At 49.0% G+C, this 23,004-nt stretch overlaps 1 protein-coding gene and 1 long non-coding RNA gene across 2 annotated transcripts in view; both read right to left on the bottom strand.

Annotated features, from left to right (window-relative positions):
* LOC136023510 (gap junction beta-5 protein-like) overlaps nucleotides 1-1,269 on the bottom strand; it is a 51,062-nt gene extending 49,793 nt beyond the window's left edge. The window contains exon 1 of the mRNA XM_065698012.1: nucleotides 1,225-1,269. The gene's annotated coding sequence lies outside the window, so the exon portion shown is untranslated. The remainder of the gene's footprint in view (nucleotides 1-1,224) is intronic.
* Nucleotides 1,270-10,235: 8,966 nt separating this feature from the next.
* Nucleotides 10,236-12,341, bottom strand: LOC136023512 (uncharacterized). Its single transcript, XR_010616615.1, has 2 exons — nucleotides 12,013-12,341; nucleotides 10,236-11,514 (listed from the first exon to the last, which is right to left on the bottom strand). It is a non-coding gene; the product is annotated as an uncharacterized LOC136023512 (long non-coding RNA).
* Nucleotides 12,342-23,004: the final 10,663 nt, after the last annotated feature.

The raw sequence follows: 23,004 nt of genomic DNA, 5'->3' as shown, positions 1-23,004 counted from the left end.
TGTACCACAAAGTACGGGCACAAGCAGCATGTTCTGTTTGTGTGTGTGTATACGCCATAAAAGCTCTCCTACAGAAAGAAATGAAATAACCCCCGAACCTCAGTCAAGTACCTTCAGCCCTCAATGACGAGCTGAGCTGTGTGGATAAAGGACCAGATTACATTTTGGATCCAAACTAGGTCACATTTGCTTCTAAAGCCAAAAATCAGCTCTTATTCCAAAAGCACAGGATAAACAGGAGCCTTTCCATCATCATGGAGCATTCTTCAGTTTGATGCTCCTTTCAGAACACAGCCCTTGTCGTGCATAAATGCCGCGGTAGGATGAGGAGTCAGGAGTGGCGGGTTAATGTAATAATGCTGTGCAAAATGAGAAAAATAATCAAATAAACCCTCAAATGGAACCGCTGGCGCCGATTCCCAACAGCGCGGTGTCAAAAAGGAGATTATAATTACCTCTGAGCCTCACAGCAGCAAGCGCACTCTTCCCGGGGGAGTTTTACCTCCATAAATTAAAAATATCCTAATTTATAAGTATTGGCTTCATTAAGCCCTATAGAACGATTGCCACAATCGTGCGAATTGTAAAGCCCCGTAATCCCACACCCAGGCGTCGCAGCTCTTGCGTGTGGCCTTTCCAGCTGATTGGAAGTAAGAGCTCTGTATTCAAGAGCAATTCCCCCACTTCCAGCCCAGGCGGGTTATGCTAAGCAGGAATGGCAGATGACTGCCGTAACCCTCCATTGGAGGGTCTCAAAGCCATCACAGAAAACAAGATAATAGCCCCTTCGGCAGCAGACTCCCCCAGTCCCTCCTGAGCTTGAAAGGAGAGACCTGGTTTTCCACGGAGGGGGTCCCGGTTCTCAGCTCAAACGCTCCTTGGTGAGACACAAGTTAAAAGCAGCAGCATGTACCAGTGATTATTTGTGGTTGCTTCATTTATCATGTGCAACCAAAGCTGAAGGATCCCACTCTTCCCCTTCTCCCGGGTCTGTTTGCTGACAGTGGTCACAGGCAGGGCTGCGGATGGGCTCAGCAGTCCCAGGGGATCGATGATCCAGTACCTGTTCCTTGCTCCCTGCCCAGGAAGAAGCCAATTCTCCCACAATGTCCCCAAAGTAGGAAGTTTGAAAGTGGCAGGATGGGGAGCACAGCACAGAACACACGCTCAGGGACCTGCCTGCCATCGCAGGGCGATGGTCTCAGAGGAGCTACTCAGGATTACCTTATGATCCACCTATCACACCTTGCAACAGGCACAAAAGATCCCCACGTAGCTCAGCCAGTCAATGTGATGGCAGTTTCCTGAGAAACCAGCTGATGAATACTCACTTTGCTATAACCAGAGGGAGGATGCTGGGGTTTACCTGGGGATTCCAGAACATCAGGAAGAGCTTGCAAATAATCGTGTGGCTTCTCCTCTGACACAGCTCCAACCACACCAACCACACTCATACACTTGCACCATCAGTCCTTGCAGAGGTTACTTAAAGGAAGAGTGCATCATCCATCAGCAATCACTAATATGGAGGGAGACAAAACTATTTGCCTTTGCTTGTCATGGACCTGCACAGCCCCAAGGAAGAGGATCCTGCATTCATCACCACATTGTGCCTCCTCCTCCGGAAGCTCCAGCAGGAAACCACGATGGTGCCAGGTAGGAAGACCGGATGGGATCCCTCCTCTTGTTGCTGAGCCAGAAATCACGGCAGGTACTTTGATACAATTATGGACGTTGAGAGACAAGCGAGCAGGAGAAGAGGAAGGCCAAACTGTGGGAGCAGGAAAGACCCACACGTCTTCAGGCTAAAAATCACTGGGAGGTGGCTACAGGAAGGTGCTCCAAGTGGAAGCAGTGGTGGAGCAGAAGGGTCTCTTGCAACTGGGAACAAGTGGAAACCAGTGTTAAAGACACAGCACGGAGACAAGAGCACAGCGAAGGCTTCCTTACTGACATCGATTTGGCATGGAAAGCATTTAGCTGTGATTGCAGCAGGCGTCAGAACCAACCCCTCCAATTCGATCCAGGCCTTGAGAGACTACAGAGAGGATGCTAAAATCAAGAAGCCGTTTCGCACCAGCCCCGTTCGAGGCTGCCTCTGCTGGGCCTCAAGCTCCGACAGACCTCAGCTCATCCCTGTGTTTCACTCAAGCTCAATGTACTTGCTGCTGCTTCTGCCCTGGACTTCCTAACGTTTAGGAAGTAAGCAGGTGCAGCAAAACTTCTGCCTCCTCAGCTTGTGACTGCTGCTTGGGGTTTTAAGTCTTCAGGCATTTGACAAATAAATAGGCTGCCTTTCCCACACAGCTCTGTGTCCTACACCCACCGCCGAGCTAAAATAACCGTTTTCTGATGGGAAGGCAAAGTTTCATCAAATGGCGGTTTTTCAGACGCCTGCTCCCTCCCCACGGCAGGAAATGAATCCCAGGGAGCCTCTTGCTGAACTCCGAGGCCTGACAAACGTTTCATTCTGGAATCATTTTTCAGAGGAAGGGAAAACAAAACACCTAAACCAGACAAATGGCAGCATCACTGATCCCAGCCCGGCCCGGAGGAAAGGGCAATAAAGAGAAATATGACAGAGTGCGGCTTTGGCAGTGACTCTGCTCAAGTTCTTTATCTCCGGAGCTTTCCAGACCACTGCCTCACCTGGGGGAAGGCAGCCCTGCTGATGGCAGTGAAGGGGCTGCTGCCGCCTTGCAGGAGCTTTTACCACCCATCGCATTTTGCACTGCAGGAGCAGAGCAACACAAAGTGGGGAGAAAGGGTGGGAGCTGCCCGCGCCACCCTCAATACGTGAGGATTTGTGCTTCGTTGGAGGAAGGTATTTTAATATGGGAAGAGAATGAAGTTAATGGCAATGGAAATGGAAAACTTAATGGAAATGAAAAGCCACCACCCTGAGAGTCAGTTTGTGCTTGGCAGCACTGATCTGGTGTCACACGCTTACATGCCATTTACACACAGCATGGAATAGAATCATAGAATCATAGAATCATAGAATAGTTCGGGTTGGAAAGGACCTCAAGATCATCCAGTTCCAACCCCCCTGCCACGGGCAGGGACACCTCACACTAAACCATCCCACACAAGGCTTCATCCAACCTGGTCTTGAACACTGCCAGCGACGGAGCACTCACAACCTCCCTGGGCAACCCATTCCAGTGCCTCACCACCCTAACAGGAAAGAATTTCCTCCTTAGATCCAATCTAAACTTCCCCTGTTTCAGTTTGAACCCGTTGCCCCTTGTCCTGTCACTACAGTCCTTGATGAAGAGTCACTCCCCAGCATCCCTATAGAATCATAGAATCATAGGCCCCCTTCAGGTACTGGAAGGCTGCTCTGAGGTCTCCACGCAGCCTTCTCTTCTCCAGGCTGAACAGCTTGAACTTTCTCAGCCTGCCTTCATTAGTGCTGGACTTCAATATGTTCAACCAAATGCTGAAATGCTTTGACGAACTGAGGGTCTGCAGAAAGGATAAAATCCGTCCTTTCCTAACACAGACTCATTAAAACATCAGCGATTCAGCTACAACCCTGAACCACCATTAAATCAGTGCTGTCTCTGCAGTGAAGAGCCTGGATTCCCTCACTGCTCTGTGGCTACCGTGTTAGAGCAAGCTGCAAAGAAAGCAAGCAAACCCATAAGCTAGTTTGAGAAGAGTCTCAACCCGGTCAGCAAACCTCCCCTATCCACCCATCATAGCCAGGGGAAAGAAAGGAAAAGGGCTCTTCTCTATGCTGCCCACCCCTCACTGTGGCACCCAAACGTCACCTACAAGATCAACCAGACCTGCACCTGAGTGTTTGGTGTCCTTCTTTGGGGAAGGAACCTCACAAAGAAAAGCCACTTTCAACGCTGTTCATCTGTTTAAGCCTTGCCTGATTAAGCAGCTTTGTTGCAGTGGTTAATGTTTCACTTGTTGCAAAGGAGAAGAATCACGGAAAGTGATCAGGAAGTGACAGAAAGAATGCTCTGGAAAGTGGCTATAAACCTCCCGTGAGTCCAGCTGATTTATTCTCTCCGTGGTCCCTCAGACTCCCCTTCCATTAAAAAATGGGTGATGTTTAGCCCTCTGAAAATGAATTGCTGACAACTTTCTCTTGTGATGGATACCTCCTGAGGGTTTGCTGGCAACCGATACTTGCTGCTCTGCACATCTGTACTAAATGCTGTCTGCTGGCCATAACTCCTGCCTGCTCCCTTGTATGCCTCTCATCCCATATATATTCCCAATGGAAATGAGAGCAGCTGGAGAGGGAGGGAGAGGGGAACGAACCGGGGAGGCAACGACTGCACAGCCTGTACAGAACCCATCACTTCACTGCACCTTCAGCTGGTGGGGAAGGCCAAGCAGAGACCGCAAGAGCTTATTGAGGAGTTGGGATGACCCTCAGAAAGCTCAAACAATAAAATCACTTCAATCACTACTTCAGGTTAAACCTCCTCCAGCTTTCACCACCACTGCAGTCCTTCCCCTCTTCCCCTTCATGTCCACAGGTAAAAGGAAAAGCTATTTTTGATGCAAAGGGAGGGGAAGAAATCAGCAATGCCATCACCAAGCAAAACCTCTTAAATCCCAAGCTCAGAAGGCTCACAACCCCTTTTTGTTCTTTTGAATGGGACAGGAAAAGAAATAATGCATGAAAAATGGAACAAGGAATCAGGATTTAGATCCACAAAGCCAGGGCAAAGGAACAGCCACCCGATAATGGCTCTCCTGCCAAGTTCACTGCAGTTCCCCATTTCAGAAGGGAAGCGCTGCTCACTCCACTGCTGACAAGTCAGCACTTACTCATCCACAGCGTTGCAATTCCTTCCCCATGGGCTGGAAAACAACCCTCAGTGCAGCTGGGAGTCAAACTCCGGGAAGCATCACCCATGCTGGAAAGCGGGACTGGAAAGTTTTCAGCGCTGAGTTTACATTAAGGATAGCATTTCGCTCTCAAGCAGAGGCTTTCTTCCAGAAAGCAGACGCAATGAGGACATGAACCAGCAGGGAAGAAGAGTTGTTTAGCATAGAAACAGGAATAACAATATTAAAATGAGTGGTGGAAAATTTAAGCGGAGTATTAGGGGAAATCTCTACCATGGAGCATCACTGAACACTGCAGGCTCCGTCAAAACATCCTTTGGCATGGCCAAAGCATCCATCCCGTCCTGCTCCGAGGAGTGTCAGAACCCACCAAAAGCCAGCATTTTCGGTCAATCCAATAGCCATGAACACAGCCCTGGCTGACTTACAGCAGCTCCCCAGCCTCCCCAGCCCAGGATTCAGTCTGTAACATCCCTGTTTTCAGGGCTGAGGGGACAGAGGGACTCTGAGTCCCGTTTTCCTGTTCCCTCTCCATGGAGGAAGCTTCCTTGGGTGAGGAGCTGTTTTCTTACTGCAAACTCTGCTACGTTCTCTGTAATAGCTGCCCCCAGGAATAGAACCCAGACACGTTTGTGCAGGAAGAATGGCAAGGATTAAGTTTTGTTTTATGTTTCCTTCCTCTCAGGTAATCTTTATGCCAAGAAGAGATGCAGATACATAAGGAGCGGAATACGACGCACAATAACCCAACAACAGGTAGAATCGAGTCATTTTAGAAGCAATAGCTATTTTACAAAGGAAAAAAACCAACTTAAAATAGAACTAGTTCTAGCAGGAGCACATACCAAGGAAGCATATGGCACAGTCTATTTTACTAATTAGTTTTCAGACCCAGTTGTGGAAATTAGAGGTGATAAACAGCATTTCTCTTGCAGGATCTAAAAATGTTTGAAAAACTATAACAGAGTTGAGTAATTGCAGGAGAATATTCATCAAGAGCTCTAAAGGCACTATTTCGGTTCAGAATACTTCTTCCTTTCTTTAAGGAGCAGTAATAGCCTGCATTCCTTCCCATATGAAGGGTTTAATTCATCTCATTCTGATTTTGAACTAGTAATTGTGCTTTTAAAATATACATGTATTCATCGTCTTCTTTTGCCCTCACGCACGGCCCAGCAAGGTTCTCTGATGTATGCTCTCACACTGGACAGGGATCAGGGATAAGCCTGGGAGGTCCACAACTACCCTGTCATCCCCAGGTAGACATCCAGTTTCTAACTGTCGGTATCTGTTTGCCCGCAGCGCGTTGCATCAGCTCTCTGATCAGCTCGCAAGTATTAATCAATCTTCAGCTCCCGTTTTGGAGAGCAAAATGTTGCTATTCCCATTTATATCTAGTATCACAGATGGTATGTGACTTAGCAGGAGAGCTAACAACTGAACCAGGTCTCCCAACCATCCATTATTCAGAGAGGGTAAGAGATAGGCAGTGTCAAAGCTCTCTCCCCCAAATTCAATGCTGTGCCTGGCATATTAACTTTGTAAAGGCAGGAGGAAGCAGAATTCATCACAAGTAGCCTTTTCCAGCCCAAAAGCACTTTGTGGCTTTAGCACCTACCAACAGAACTTTCTGCAACCTTTCAAACAGTATCAAAACAGCTCTTTCAGGGCAAATATCTGCAGGTTTACACAGAAAGAATTCATTTCCTTTTGTATTGGAATAGGCAGCACAAACAGAACTGTTTTGGCATTAACAAAGAAAGCTCAGAAACAAAGCATGGGTTTCCTTCCTGATGGATCATGAATCGCTGCGGGGAAAATGGGAGGGCTGTGAGGAGAAAAACTGAATCTAAAGACTCTTCGGAGAACCCGTGTGCTCCCTGCAGCTCCAGTGTTCAGCCACCTCCAGCACTTCTGGCTGCAGAGCATCCAGCACAGCTCCACAGCACGAGAGGGGAATGGCCCTGGATCCCTGGGAAACCAGGTGCTTCAGGGGATTTACTGCATTTCAAAGAGAAAAACTGGGCAAAAATATAAAAATCAATGATTCTAACTTGAAAACGAGTCACAAGCCATAAATCCCATCTCGCACCACAGCACCACAGCTCAGCCTCCCCTCCCGCTCCCTCTCCACAGCCACAGGGGTGTTGAGCTCCCCTGATTCCAAAAGAAACCAGCATGCAGCACCCTGCTTTTGCTGTGCTTAAGACAGGAAAAGCAGATGGGCCAGGGCTGCCCGCGCAGCCCATGCAAAGGATCGGCTCCAGCACCAGCGAGGCCACAGCACACAGCACACAGGGGATGCTCTTTGCCAGCTGAGTCACAATCCAGACCGTCCCTCCCCTACCCAAAGCGCCTGCGGCTCTCAGCCCACGTTATTCTGCATCACCCTGTTCAGAGACTGCATTCCCTGCAGCAAGATCCCCCAGACCAGGAGCACATCTGCCAAAGCATTTCAACAGCCCTTCCAACAAGTCCTCACGAGCCATTCCGGCACAAACGCACACCTGGACCCTTTTGTGTGAAACCACTTCTTTGCAAACGCAGCAGGACAGAGGAGCTGTGTTTTACAGGGTTTAAGACTTACTGGTAGCAGTGGATTTATTTAATGGTGCTGTGGCAAGAGCATGGTTGCGTTTCTCACCTCTCTAAGAAAACAGTCCAAGTGTCACTGGGCAAATCCCCCCGTCCACAGGCAGAGCTGGTCACCTTATACACATGTGCACTGACAGTGAGGGACCCGAAGGAGCACAGCGGGTCACAGGGAGGATGCTACCTATTGAGTTAAACTGCTAAGCACTGCAAGAGGAATACAATTCCAGATGGAAGCAGGAGATCAAAGGGGCTACACTGCAGACAGCTCTTTCCAGCAAGCACAACTCAGCAGTTAAGTCTGGGTAAGGAGAGACTTGTAACTCCACTGAAAGCCCCGTGGCCCTCTTGAGTACAGCCCTGCTGTGTAGGTATGTACACCAGTGTTGACAGGGCAGCTCAGCTTGACCCCCTGGGCACCCGCATGCTACTGACAACACAGCACATCCGTCCACACATCCCCAGGATGAACTCCTGGGCTTACAGCTGGGAGAGAGATGGCATTTGGAAGCAAAGCATCCTATTGTGGCAGAAGTGCTGCATCCCTGAGGACAGCAACAGCCAGGAGACTCCAGCCCGGTGGCAACGGCTGGGGATTGGAGGTGTTCCTGTTGCCTTCAGCCTGGCAGCGAACTCTGGTGCACCCCTAGGCAGTTCCTCCAGCCACATTCACCCATGCATTACCTGGCAGCAAGAGCCTCTTGCCCCATCCACGGAGAGGACAGCGGGTCTATTCATAGAATAACTGATTACATCTGTCTTTGTGCCCCCCCTTCCCCATTACATCATGTCTACGGCTTGATTTCAATCACAGACTTATCTTCACATACAGCCCTAGCTATTTTTAGGGCTAAGCAAGTAAATGGCTCATAAATAGCTTCTTGATTCATAACAGTTTATATTGCTATTACATGCCCTCCTCCTCTCCTCTGAAACTTCAGTACCTCCCCGGTGTCAACATGTCACGTCGTGGTTTGCCCGTAAGTGTTTTATAACAAGGGAGTCTGGTTCAAGTGCAAGGGATGGAAAAGAACCAGGTTCCTGCAAATTGCCTCAGCAAACAGTTGAACATGCACTTAGACATGCATATTAGGGGTACTGTGAGACAACTTAATTTCACACTGGTCATGATTAGACCTGGTAGGAAAATTGATTTCTTTCACTCCACTGCCCACATTCCAGCTCCCAACAAACCACCCAAACTTTGCACAGAGCAAATTTCGGGAGAGGAATTAATTTTGACAGAGCTTTTTTCCCTTTAGCTAATCAAAAGCACCCTCCTAATTAAACCAGTGTGTAAACAGGAGAGGGAAAATACAACCGCTGTCCTCTCTTTGTGCTTCCCTCCTGGAGAGACCAACAACGCTGCGAGCTCAGGAGAGGATGCTGCGCTCAATAAAGGGGTGTAGAAGAAGCTCCGGCAGGGTTATGAACTGGAGCAGCATGAACCAGGGGTGGGGAAGGAAGGAGCTGGGAAACTGCTGCTGGAGCCCTCGCAAGTATTAAACCTGTGCAGAAGACTGCGAGCATCGCCTGGGAGGCAGCACGCTTGGCACCGGCTGGAGCTGCACAGATTTCCTTAAAGACCCCCAAAACAGGGTGAGAAGAGATTTACCTCCCCTAACTTAAGACCTTCAGGGGACTTTAAAAGCTTTAAACACTGAAAAACACAACAGGAAACAGCCAGCCTAAGGAAAGAAACTTATTAATAGCGGTGACAGTAATAAACCTGCAGCAGGATTTTGCTGCTCTGCACATGTTTGCTCTGGGTTTATCTTATTTGCTTGCTGAGGGTGTTTTCAGGTATTCAATAAACAGAACATGAAAGCAGTGACAGGTTCATCAGGTGCCTCGTATCAGCAGGGAAATCCTGGTCTGACAATGAAATGCTCAAACAGTCCCACTGCAAGACAAACCCATCAGGGCCACGGAGTCTCAGGCAACGGTTTGGGACTGCACGAAGTGCGCTGACAACTGCTATTATGGCTCGTCCAGGCTTCTTGTCCCACAAAAAGGTTATCGGCAACTTCCCAGGTGACAACTTTATTTGGGTATTCATTCTTAAGTATAGCGAGCTCTCGCAGAGAGGTGGCAAGTGACATTTTATTTGGCATCTTTCTTAAGCTGAGAAGAATTGCTCTACAGTTTGCAACTTACTGTAGATGTTTGCTTGTCAGTGAAGGCTACAAAGCTATTTTAATTGAAGTGGAGCTAGGGACTGACAGCTGAGCTGAGCTGCTTTAAAAAGAAGTGCTGAGAAGAGCCTGGAATGGGTTTTAAGTTTCTAAAATAGCCCCATGTTTTATATCAAAGGGAAATAGGAACATCCTTCAATTGCATTTTACACAGTTACCAAAGGACAATGGACTAAAAGCCAGAAGGTTTAGGATAACTCCACTATTGTATTAACTCTCCTGCAGCATGCTTGCTTTATCAGCCACGCGCCTAAGGCTCCTCGCACTCACGTCATGGCTTCAAGAAGCACAAGTCCCCTTCCTCCCCCCAACTTTCAGATCCACAGTGCAGAGAAGGGAAGAAAATGGTTACGATTTAATGTACTTACACTAAATTCGGCATTTTGAAGAACCACTACTCTTTTCAGTGCACGACGAGTTAAAGGTGAAGCCCTGGGCTCCCCTGCACAACATCCTAAAGGATGGAATGTCATCTAGTGCTCTCATTGCTGCACAAACCACTGACCACAAGCAGAACCAGCATCCCAGCAGCAGAACCCAGGCTGTGGACCCCGTTTGGGCCACAGCTGCTTCCACAAAAGCATCTTGCAATGGCTTTCTAAGTAGCACAATCGAATTGAGACATAAAAACACACTTCAGACCTTTTTATAGCAAATACAAATATTGTTTCTCCTGCTGGAACATTTGAACATTCAGAATGAGAGTGGGGATCAATAATTCTTCTATTAGATAATTGAAACATGCCTCCTGATTTACACTAATGCACTTGTTAAGCAATAAGTAATGGGGCTGTGGGCAGGTCTGCACCGCTGAAGCAGGGATGTGATCAATGCTCTGTGAGAAGACAAGGGATGAGTTCAGCTCAGCTCTATGGAATGCTCAGTTGGCTTCTCCCGCCTGTGCAGCAGGAGCTTTGCCATCAGGGCTCCTCAGGGCAAGAGCAGCAAGCACTGGGATGGCTCTTGGCTTTAAAGGGTCAATCTCTTAAATTAAATGCATCTCTTTAAGCATGTGCCAATGACAAGAGCAACCCAAGGAGGGCCTTCAGGCAGCTTAGTGCCGACCTCCCTTTCACAGCATCTGCAGACATGCAGCTCTGGCACAGAGGGGCAGGTCCGTGCTCAGGGGTGACGCTGTGGCTCTGTGGTCTGACAGCCCCTGCCTGACACCTCCAGCTCCTTACCCAGAGCAGAAAGTTGGGGAAGAAAAACCTTGGGAAGACGTTTTACTGACCCGAACCCCGTGCGCTGCGAAGCCCCAGCCTAAGCCAATGCGGTTCATCAGTGATACACACTCTGGCATTGATCTGAGGTAGGCTGTGAATGCCAGGTTCACAAATCTCCATGCTACCCCACGTGTCTCCATTTGCACCAGTGAGAGCACTGCGGCACCAATACTGTTCAGGTGCAACAGCTCAGCCCTAGCTCAGTTCTTGTTCAAGGGACAGATCTCGGTGCAGCTCTCCCTGACCAATACATCATTCCTGGCTCAGGCTTTATGGAGAAGTTCAGTTCGATTGTACGTTCTTGAAGCTTAAGCCCTAATCAATGTACGAGAAGTCAGCCCGCCCTCAGCCTGGGTCTGTTCCAACACAAGCACCATTAATTCCCATCGGATGGGAAGCAGCAGGAGCTGTCTTGCACTCAGTGCATTACTCAGCTCCTCAAGGAGCAAACACTTCATGTGCCATCTTGGGTCAGAACTCCCTGGAAAGTCACCTCAAGCTCCCCCGGGGAAGTCATAACGCAGGACTTTACCCCCTGGAAGAGGTGGTTTTCCTCTAGAGCCTTTAAATGTGGCCGGTTCTCTTGGTACTTGTCCTTGGTGATGGCATGGGTGAGCTTCCTCTTGCCCATCTTCCAGATGCTCTGCATGGACCTAAAGCCTCCAAATCTCAGGGCCAGTCTCCTGCGGAGGAAAGGAGGCTGAAAGGAGCTGCTCAAAGCTTGCAGAAGGCTAAATGAACTCCAGTCACATCTTACCTTAACAGCTCCTGCAGGGCTCTGCAAGGATGTAGAACAGCTGGAAGTGGAGAACATGCTCCAGCTGCCTTGCTTCCACAGCGCCGTGCTTTAAAGCATCAGAAAGGCTGCAAAAGTGGCTTTGTGCCAGGTGCAGTTCCAGCTCCTGCTCTGCTCTTCCTGCGCACCAGCCCACCAGGATGAGTTACAGAAATACCCCCAGGCATCCAACTTGCAGACAGGATTCGGTCTCCCTTTTTTCTCCTGGACATCCCATGTGTATCCCTTCTCCTTCACTTTGCTGAATAAGCTTCTGAAGCGATGCTTACAGCAGTTATTCATAAAATGAACAAGGGGTTTCAGAGTATAACATGAAATTGCTTTTATCTACTGCACACAATGATAAATCAGGCAGCTGCGCTCCTGGCTCGCTGGGAAAATCCACCTCCACCAAGTCTCCACTAAGTCTCCTAAGGCACTCAGGGAAAGCTGCTGGGAGGGAGGGAGCCAAGACCCAGGTCAGGAAGAGCCGTCTGATTTCAAACACGTTCCGGAGCAACTGTTCTCAGCTTGTTTGCTGATCTCTCATGGCCAATCCTTGAACCAAAACCTGGCTCCTGGGCAGAGAAGCAAGAAACAGAGAAGAAAAAAAGGGCGACACTTCAGCAGTAAATAGGACATCAATTAAACAAGAGAGCATTCACCTGCACAGACAGCGCAAGGAAGAGCCATCGATTCTTCCACCTGACAGTCTGGCCTCAGCACACGCCTGGTTTCCCGTGATCCCCAGGGAGATGAAGTGTCTGAAATCCTCAGCAGGGAAAGGACTCGTTCCTGACGTGGTCACGGTGCGGCTCCTTTTAATGAATGCATTTTTGTTACCTAGGTGAAAACAACTGTCACCAGGGCCTGAAAATGTGTTTGACGAGATAAATCTATGGGATGACTCCAGCAGTTAACGTCCAGACCCTGTGCCTCTGTCCCTGCTTCACCTTGTCTGGCCGAGAGGAGCTAGCACAGATCCCCTGGATGTTCAGGGATCTCAAAGCACTCAGTACTGTGGGAGGACAATACTCTGGTTTTTATTGACAGAGGGAAACGCGGCTTTCTTAGGAGGAGGTGACTTGCCTGAGATCAGAGGCAGGGTCTGTCCCTTCATCCTTTGGCCTCTCCAGTTCTCCAGTTACGCCACCCAGTTTGGCTCTTGCAGCTTTGCCAGCCCGCGTTGCCTAGAGCTGCGTGCTGGATGTGCCAAGCAGGAGCAGCTCCCTGCTCCAGAAGGTTCTCCTGCCTGCTCCAGCTAAGCAAAACTTCATCCACCTTTGAGCACGGGCGTTGTGAGCTTTTGCAGGAGAGACTGACACAGTTTAAATGAAGAGTAAGTGCCAGGCTGCAGACAGCCCCGTGCTGGAGCCGGCTGTAGTGACGGATGCCAGGCTCTGATCCGAGCTGTTGTGTGACCTTCCTTCCGGACCATAAAGCACTTTGAGGCAGGACTCTCTCTCTCCACGTCTCCAGCAGCAATCACAGCACGTGTCATCTGATGCCCAGCATGTGACTAAGATGAATAGTGAATTGACAGATAGACGCGCAGTCAGTATGCGTGGATTTAAATTGTATTCCTGGGCTAGTTCCAAAACACAGGTGGTGATTTCTGGACACTGCCTATATCATCTGCAGAAAAGCAAAAATTACAGTGATCAAGAAGAAAGGAGCATTATCATCCCTCCATCATCCCCCCTCTGAAAATCCTCAACAGGTCAACTGTTTCTAAGCCCACCTGATCAATCACTGCAAACGCTAAAAGTATTCAGAAGATGTCCTCTTTTGAGCCATTTGTCAAGTGGAATCTGGCAGATTTTAGTCCTTTTATTAGTCCTGCTTGTGAAAGAAATTCACTTGAAGCCAATGCTTAATGCAGTGAGGAAGCAGTACACATTTCTATGGGAGAGAGCACCATTATTCAGCTGTGTGCAGAGATGTGAAGAGGGTTTAACAAAGCCCTGAGCTGGAAGAGAGAGGGTGCCCCGTGCTTTGTCCTGTACGCACGTTCCTTTGTGCTTGTGCTTCAGCCTCAGCCTGGTATTAGAAGTGAAAAAGGTAAGTGAGGGTGTGTGGTGAGAGGAAACACAGAGCGAGCCCAGTGCAGCCGCCTTGAGCTGGACCTGCTGCTGAATCCCACAGGCAGGAGCAAACCTGGCCAGGGGGAGATGATGCAGGGGCACTGCTAATGATCAGCTCCAGGCAGTGCCAGCAGGGAGATGGCACCTCACTGCGCTGACTGCTGCACACAAGGAATTGGTTCTGGCATCCAGCTGGATTTCTAGCTGGGTACGAGTCCATGCAGGCTGCTGCCCCTCTGATGTGGCTGTTCCCACTCCGTCTTGTACGCAACCCATCCTCCCAGTGCAGGATCAGCTCTACCTAAACCATCTCTAATACGCTTTAAGCTGGAGAACTAAGGCACAAAGGGATTAAGAGAACTGCCCAGAGATCACACAGAGGAGTGCATGTTAAATTTGGGAATTGAACTTCTATCTCCTAAAGCCTATCTGGATCAGTGCTTAGTGGCTTGTGTCGAGCCTTTGCTGGTTGCACAGCAGCTACTTTAGGGGCTGGTGCCTTCTCCTCCCATATATAAATTACAGAGCCTGGCACAGGGGAGTACCAGTGCTGCTGCAAAACTGGCATGTTTTTAACCCCCCGGATTAGTACCTTTGGACAAACAGTGGGAGAGCAGGAACACGAACCGGACACAACCCGCCCGGGACTGGCCTCTGCTCCCTCCCTCCCTGCAGCACGCTCATTATTTTCCAGCCAGGACAGTCTCCTTCTCCTCTCCCTCACTTGTCAGGATCAGATGACATTTGAGTTGTGTTGATGAGACCTACCAGGGCGAGACACATGTTTGTGGTCGCTTTGGGCAGCCAACTGTCAAGGCCTTTAACTGCTCTCTTTTGATTCGCCTGCAAAGTCAACCTCTGCCTCCCTGGCAACTGGAGTCGCATCACCCAGCGCTCCCAGGGTCTTGTGTGTGAGCGTGGGCTGCTCTCCCCTCAGCCAGCCCTTGAAGGGAAGGAAGGGGCTGTGATTTTCTGCTGGGGGAGCCATCCAGTGCTGCAGAGAGCTGCTGGGTGAGGGATGGCTGCGGTGGCACTGCTCTGCTGGGGACCTGCTGCCCTGCAGCACAGTCAATCTCTCCGGCAAACAGCCACCCTCAGCTGGCGCTGTCCCATCAGCTCTACCTCCAGCTGCGGAACTCTCTTAACACCATCGGGATCTGGCTCACAGCATCTCCTTCTGAGCCGGTGCATGTGGCAGCACTGTCAAGATGAGCTCCACGCACAGAGGCCGTGATGGTGAAGTGCTGCTTCCTCCAGTGGGTACCTGGGCAGGTCCGTGGGGCTGAGGACACCGCACAGGAGCAAGGCTGCAGGAGTCAGCGCCCTGGCTCTGGTCCAGCGAAGCACTTGCACAGTGTTTAACATCAAACCCCAGCAGGGCTGCCATCACTCACAAACCCCCCAGCCCTTCCGCGAGCCGCCTGCTCACACCTCCCGTATGGTGGACTGAGGTGTCTCAGTGGAGCTTCTGGAAGAGGCGGATTCACAGACACAGAGGCTTTGGGCCTGGGCTGGTTCTGCTTTGCACAACCCCCAACAATTCCTCTCAATGCATAAATCAGAAATAAACTCGCAAGAAGAAATTCTCATTTGACTTCACTTCCCTGAAGTGTTTCACATTCATTTTGCAGGAGTACGAATGACGACATGGATGTAAGATGGAGGAGGGTTTACGGCTGTCCTTAGGCGAAAGATCCTGGATCGTTTAAGCAAATGAATTCAGACGCGTTGCCTGTGCTGGAAGCGTGACCGGGTGACATCTGTGTTGAAGAAAGGTCACATCCCTTGTGAACAGATAGAGAGGTGAGCATTCAACAGCACGAGATAAACCTGCAACATTTGGGAATGGTTCCTTAGGTCCATCCAGCTCTATTATTCCCAGAAAACGCAAACAAATCCAATGCCAAAATAAAACCTGCTCTGGGACGCTGGCGTGTTAACACCGAGCTGCGTCACAGACTGGGTTTCGCAATATGAAGTGCTGCTTCTAGCCTGAGAACGATTTCTGAACTGTAGTTGTTCTAATTAGTAAGACACATTTAGGTCAATTACAACGGCGCGCTGGTTACTACAATTACCAGCATTAATTGTATTCGATTACACATTTGCCACCATTAAACACAGATTCTCCAGAGTACCCGTGCAGGCTGTGAGCTCAGCAGAAACAACGAGAACTATTTAACACAGAGAAATGGCCAGACAGCGCAAGGCTAAAATCCATGCTCGCCCCGTGCATCATTCATCTCCTCCCTGCGTGTGCCTGGCGCATCCAGCACATGACAGACACAAAGGATTTGCTTCCTTCATCCTCTTTCCTCTCTGGACCAAAGTCTGTTCTCGGCTGTCCCATACACACTGTGCCTGCTCGACTGCCCCTGCTCCCCGTTACCCGAGGCACGTGGGCAGCAGCTCAGGAGGACGGGACAGTTGATTATCTCTATCAGAGCTGTCGAGAGAAGGAAACTGCTGCTTCAGGGAGGCTTCTGGCCTTCTGCAGTGGAGCTTCATCCCCGTTAGGAACAAACCCCTCAGCTTGCAAAACTAATGAAATCCAGGGGGAAGGCTCCCGTCAGCTTTCCCACGGCTGCAAGGGCTCCTGCGTTCCCTCCCATAGAGCCAGGCCTTCACTTCAAAACAAATCCACGTTGAAGAAGTGGTTCCGTGCCCTACAACGTTAAACTGCTAATGGGAAAGGAAATGTATTCATGATTCAGTGTACAAAAGAGGCCTTGGAGGAATGCAGATTGTATTCTGCCTCTGCAAACATTTGATCATCCCAATCAAAAGAGCAGCCCCACCTCTTCCACCAGCTCAATAAATCACAGAGAACGGAAACAACAGATTTATAGTTGTCATGATGATCATTACTGAAGGATTTTATGGTGTACGGGAGAGATGGGGGGGATTTGTTTATAGGCACGAGGTGCCTCCTGGAGCACTGTGAGACTGTAAAACTCACCTTGCTGCCTAACTTTCTGGTTTTAAAGGATCACATTCAAAGCACGAGGCACCTTTTGTCCAGAAGCGCTTTTATCTCCCAGGTACCATTCCCAGGAGAGCTGGGCATCGTCTACCACGTGCTGCATATCCCCAAGACCAACTGAGACACACGTAACCCTTCGGAAGAAGATTACCTCTTCCCATGCAGGTACAGAGGGAGCTGGCAGCGAACACCCCCCCCACTTTTCTTTGCCTTATATATGCTGCAGCATTATGTACCTACAGTTTACTCTCAGCTTTAAAACCTCCCAGGAGATGCTGGCTGCTGCTCTGCATTACAAATATGGGCAGCAAGTGTCGGGCCAGACGCATGGCAGTAAGGCTGAGTGATGACTTTAAGGTCTGAATGCTCCTTCAAAAGCCTGCTCACTCCTAGAGCGATGCTGACACAACCCATGGAGCAGTGAGTGCAAACAGAGCTGGGGCAGCACAAAGGGATGTTTTGTGGCTGTATCTCTTGGGCTATTCCCTCCACCACCTCCATCCTTCCGGTGCAGGAGCTTCGTATTCATCTACAATAACGTCCTTTTTACCCTTCTCCATAGGGTTGATGACAAATCAGCATTTCACCTTCTGGAATGACCCTGTACAGTGAAGTATCTGTATCTTAACATTTGGACGTGACTTTCATTCCGCTGGAAATCTCCTGTGCTGTTTTACAGCCAGCTCTGCAGACTGACTGACAATAAAGCAAGAGGAGGAGGGTTGAGAGGTGCTGAGCAGCTCTGACTTCTGCCAACTCAGCACTTCACAAGCACTCAGCATCTGGCAGGATGGAGCTTTTGCTTTTTCTTTATACACCCTCCCCCTGGTTTTCTACAGTATAAATTAAGTTTAATACCAGAGCAAGTGTGCAACGCTGCTGAGGGCACAGAGCACTAATGAGCTGAGCATCGCACTGCAAGAGCAACTTCCCTGGCCACCTCGCCTCTCTTTCCTGTTTCGCATTTTAATATTCGATCTTTTCTAAACCCAGCCCCAATTCTTGGCCCTTTTGTGGTCTTCATAAAAAAGAGTTCTTCAAGATCCTTGAAAGCTTCGCTTTGGATTTAGTAAGCTGGACAAAACAGTCATGGCAGCAGCTAGGCGGAGGAGCACCCTGGGGTCAGGAGCACCCTGCTCCTGCTGCAGGACCTATCTCAGAGAGCTGGACTGAATAAAACATGCCCCGACTGCCTGGAGGGTAAAACTAAACACACCTGCCTCAGTAAAATAATGCAGACAATAAATCAGGTGCGTATTTAGCACCTTGTTCACAGTACCTGCTCCCCATCTTCCACCAGAAAGGAAAGAAACAGGAGAGGGGAAAATAAAATGACAGATCCAAGTTGAGACACAGGGACAGCGAAAAAGCCTTTCAAATCAAGACATATGAGGAGCTCTCTGCCTGGTTTCCCCCAGACTCATTAATAACAGCTTTGCATTAGAAAGGTGCTGCTGTAAATGCAGTCTCATTTCAAACACTACAACTGCTTCTCACAGGGCTCACCCCCAGCAGCCAGATGCAAGCAGCTGGGTTCTCTGACATCCTGCTGTGATGTCCTGGGCCCAGCATGGGCACCCGAAACCAGCACCCTGGGCTGCTCCTGAGCTCAGCTTAACAGCACTGCACCCATTTGCAGTATGTGTGGGCTGCTGGAAGACACAAACATGGAGATGGGAACCTGGGGAGGCAGACGCGTGCCTCAGAGTCGTGGAGCCCAACGCCTCAGCAGGAAGACTCCGAACAGATTAATCTCTTTCACTTATCAGCAAGAAACTCAAAATATAATTTGGTTACAGTGCACAAGCACTTTCACAGGAAGAAACTATCAGATACCGGGAGCTCTTTAATCTCGCAGAGCTGAGCAGAGAGAGAATCTTTGAGTGGGAATTAAAGGCAGCCAGATTTGAATTCCAAATAACGCTTGTGGTTTTGTCTCTAAATGGGATAATGAATCATTGGAACAACCTGGGAGCGGCAGCCTCCAGCAGCTGCTGCTCCCAGCCTAGGCCTGGCTCTCTTGGAAAGACACTTTCACTCCAGAAGAGGAGAGCTAATGGAAAGAAGGACCTGGAGCGGCCACCCCACTCAGCACACAAGTGGTTACTGTCTGGATGCATCGTTCAAGCAGTCCTATTAACGATGCTCATAGTTGGGATGATATCGCTCAGGAATAGAGGCAGCTTCAGAACAGATTATTGCTCTCCACAGCAAATTAGCATGGAGAGTTTAGGTGCTCACTGACAGGAACATCTCTGCATCCTTTATCCACTCCTGGGTGGCTTCCCCCTGCATCGAGATATCACATCATTTGTTTAATTTAGGGAATGAAGTAATTACTACCAGGGAGTTCTGACTGCTCGGCAGAATATACTGTTACAGCACACACACTTTATGACTTCAGGCCTCACAGCAGAATTTGATTTAATTTGTCCCAAGGTTGAGAGAGACAGGAAGGAAATTTGATGGCTCCAGATCACAGATTCACTGCAATTTATCATCGCTGCCGCGTGTACACCACTTCCAAGTTAACATGGTAGCTGTTTACTCAATCACTGCTGCTCTAAACTTGTATTCACCCATTGCCAGACACTGATGTCCAAAACGTGCTGTGTCTCCCTGTCACTAGCAAGTGGAGCACAGGCTGCATGAAGGTACCCCCCCCCCCCAACCAACTCCCGGTGTCACAGCCTTGCAGAGAGCTACACATTCAGTCCCAGCACAGAATTACCTTTAGGACTTGAACAATGCACTTCCCTCTGCTGAGCAGTGGATTTGGGAGCAATGAGGCTTTTAGAGCCTCAAACACTTGCACAACAGCAGCCTGGCCAAGACCTCATGGAGCAAAGAGAAGGAACCAAGAGTTTTCCACTCTGTGAGCTGTGTACGTGGCTGACAGGTCACGCTCCATTTCCAAAGCAGGGGCTACACAGCATCACAACAGCAGCTTCCAAGAGGACGTGTATGAGGCTGTACCTTGTGAACAGCATTATGCAGCAATTATGTACCAATAGAGCTCCCAGATGTGCAGTGAATATTGTAACAAACTGTCCCAGTTCATGGCATTTTCTCCCCCTCCTGTTAATGTCCTTTAGGAAGTGAACATGAAGAATAAAGCTCTATTTTCAGAAACAAGTCTAGGCCCTAAAAAGACAGAAAATTCAGTACAGAGCTTGAGCTGTTATATCGTCAGTGATTCACAGGATACCTTGAAGGGTACAAACCCCTTTCTCGACCTTCCTGAAGGCTAATTCCATTTGGAGGGGTGATTTCTGCACTGGGTTTCCACTGTGGTTTCCCCACATGGCTCCACACATGCATCACTCCATGGAGCCAGCGAGGGCTCGTGCCGAGATTCTGACGCTCAGTACAGTGCTGTCCTGCTCAATTCCTAACGTGATTTACTTCTAAGATGATAAAAAATTATTCTTGCTTATCACTTACAATAACTGCAAGTACCTGACAGTTCAAATCTGAGGGCATACAAAAGAGAGTCACAGAATGGTTTGGGTTGGAAGGGACCACTTCCAACCCCCTGCCACATGCAGGGACACCTTCCACTAGATCGGGTTGCTCCAAGCTCTAACCTGGCCTGGTTGGACAGGTCCTCAGCAGAAATACAAGCCCTTTGGTCAAGTTTGGGACACAGAGAACCATTTACTGGGGTTTGCTCCTTGTGCACGTGGGCAAGGTTCTCCTGGAGGAACCTCTGTGCCAGCTCCTTGAACCCTTGCCTGATGTTTCCCCATCGCAGGCTGGGGCTGCACTCATGGCAGCTGTGCATGCCGCTCCCCATCACACATTACACAAACTGGCTCACTGCTCCTTGGCCTTTTTAACTTACTTCTTGTCTCTCATAATATTTAGAGGCCTTCTGGGATACAAATAGTTTTGATTTGTATGCACAACCACCTAGAACAAGGAGGGCTTGGGTCCTCAGTCCAAAGAATAAATAATAGTTAATGTAGTCCAGGCATGACTAGCCAGTTTCTACCTAAAAATGTCAATAAAGCAGGGCCATATTGATGCAAAGAGACATAAAATGTGAACTCCTTCAATACATGCACTTATTTGTCTCACTCGGAGATGCAAGGAAGGAAAGAGCTGTTAGCAGTGAATAGTATTTTATTAGCATCATAAACCCCAAGAGCAAAGTTTGTGTCACAGAGAACTGCACATGCATTTGAAGGCTTAATTTATGTTCCTGACTCCTCTTTTTTTCTCTTTCTTTTTTTTCCCCTTCTCTTTTTTCAAACAAAGACATACCATCATTTAGAATAAGGACTAAAAGACTCTGAAGACGCCTCTGGGTGAAGAGAATGTTCATGCAAAAGGTAAACCTACATCCTCCTGAAAGCCTGCCACTTACAAAGATGGTATCACTAGATTCATCGACACTGCAGAGGTACATGCAGCCTTGTGAAAAAACAGAGATTCACAGACACTAGGGTCTGAGCAAACAGCACCCTGAAATGCCAGCAACCTGGAAGGGCAAAGCCCAGAAGGAAGAGACAGGTGGGGGTGAAGTGACTGGCTGAGGAACTCCAACAAATCAGCAGTGGAAAATTAGTGAGAATAGAAAAGAAATAATGGCTTTTATTGGCTTTCCATGGATTTGGGCTCCAGCAATAAAGAAACAGACCTTCAGCTGGTGCAAAGCCACGGTGACAGGAGTCGCACATGGACCTATACCAGCTCCTGCCACAGCCAGCTTACAGCACTGCAAAGACTCATCTCCACCACCACCAACCCAACACTGGGCTCAAACCTCCAGCTACCGGTCATTCTCCTGCAGCTCTAACAGTGCTTTCCTTTCATTTTGCCCTTTCGGAGACGGGTCAGGTTCCTGGTGATGCCAGGAAATAGGTACTGCAATACAACAGCAATCAACCATTGTTAATCAGCAAATTACAGCTTTCCATACATTACAAAGCTTTTAACTACCAGCTGCTTATCCTGGTATATTTATGCAGTCGCAGTTCTGCGGAGCAAGCTCTATGCCTATTAGAAAGCTGTTAAGTCTCTGTAAATATGGCTTTAATGACCAACAGGCATTTATTCAACATTCTGTAGCCTGCCTGCTACAGTGATGTGAAATCAGACACGCAGGTGAGTGCTGTAGGCACAGCACTAGAGGTTTTATGACAAAAGAAATGGGCTGCACAAGGAGCTGTGAAAAAGCTGTTCTGCAGGGCGCAGGATGGAACCGAGCAGCGTGGTGCAAGCTCTTCAGCAGACTGTGACTCGCTGCCTGTTGAGCAGTAAAAGTGTTTGTGGCTCTCAACAGCGAGGTGAGGTTAGGTCTCATCTGTCACAGCATAAACGCAAAGGCTTTGGGAGTTCAGGAAGCAACAGCCTTTGTTGGGAAAAGCATTCCCATGCTCTTTGCTAGTGCAAGGCCTGTGCACCTATAGACAACGTCAGGTCTGGGCCGGCGCTAAGAGAAGGAAGATGTGGACCAAGATCTGGGGAGCAGATCGAACACAGCACAACTACCTTTGTATCTGGGGGTTTCTAAGCACAGCCAAATGATGCCTGTGCCCAGGGGCAAAACCACCTTGAGGAACAGACTCAAGCCCCACCAAGGCTTTATGATATTCTTAATTACTTGCTTTGCGTTGGTGCCGAGGGAATCCCGTGCCCTTTCCATCCTGCTCTCGAATCCCGCCTGCCGTGCTCTTTGCTGTAAAGACACAAGACAAATGGGAGTCGCTGCCACAGGGATTTTACTCTTAGGGCAGCACAGCAAACAGCAGTTTTAAGGTGTGATTTGCAGAGCACCACAGTTGGCTTCACAAAGGTTAATGGCATGTGTATTCAAGTCAAGTCATTTGCAGAGATACCAAACGGGGCTGAAACGAAACAAGTGCTTTCACCAGCTCCTGTCTCTCCTTCTGAAGGAGAAAACCACAATTTACTGGTCTGGGAAGGGCTGCAGGAAAAGGGGGGGAAAAAAAAGGGATTATTTTCCTGTTCTTCTACCTTGAAACTTCAAACATTGCTCCATGTAAGTCCCGTGCTACAGAAAAGCAGCACCTCTTTCCTCCCGCCTCCCTCTGCAACTTCACCTTTTTATTTCCTCCTCTATTTCACAGCTTTTAACCTTGCCCAATTGTCCCTCTCCAACAATAATTAACTCCCTCGGTCGCTGCAGCCGGGGAAGCGCTTTAAAGCTCCAGCAATTTTATGTGCAGGAGAGGCCGGGGAGCAGGAATTAAAGCAGGAGGTTTCTCAAGAGTTGCCCCTCTAGAAACCCCATTAATTGCCTCTCCCTGGTGCAAGGCAACGGCTGCTGCCAGCTCCGCGGAGCGATCCTACAGCAACCAGCGGG

This window comes from Lathamus discolor, chromosome 18, assembly GCF_037157495.1.
Source record: "Lathamus discolor isolate bLatDis1 chromosome 18, bLatDis1.hap1, whole genome shotgun sequence".
NCBI lineage: Eukaryota > Metazoa > Chordata > Aves > Psittaciformes > Psittacidae > Lathamus > Lathamus discolor.
The sequence above is the reverse complement of the archived record's forward strand: the minus strand, read 5'-3'. Positions and strand labels throughout refer to the sequence as shown.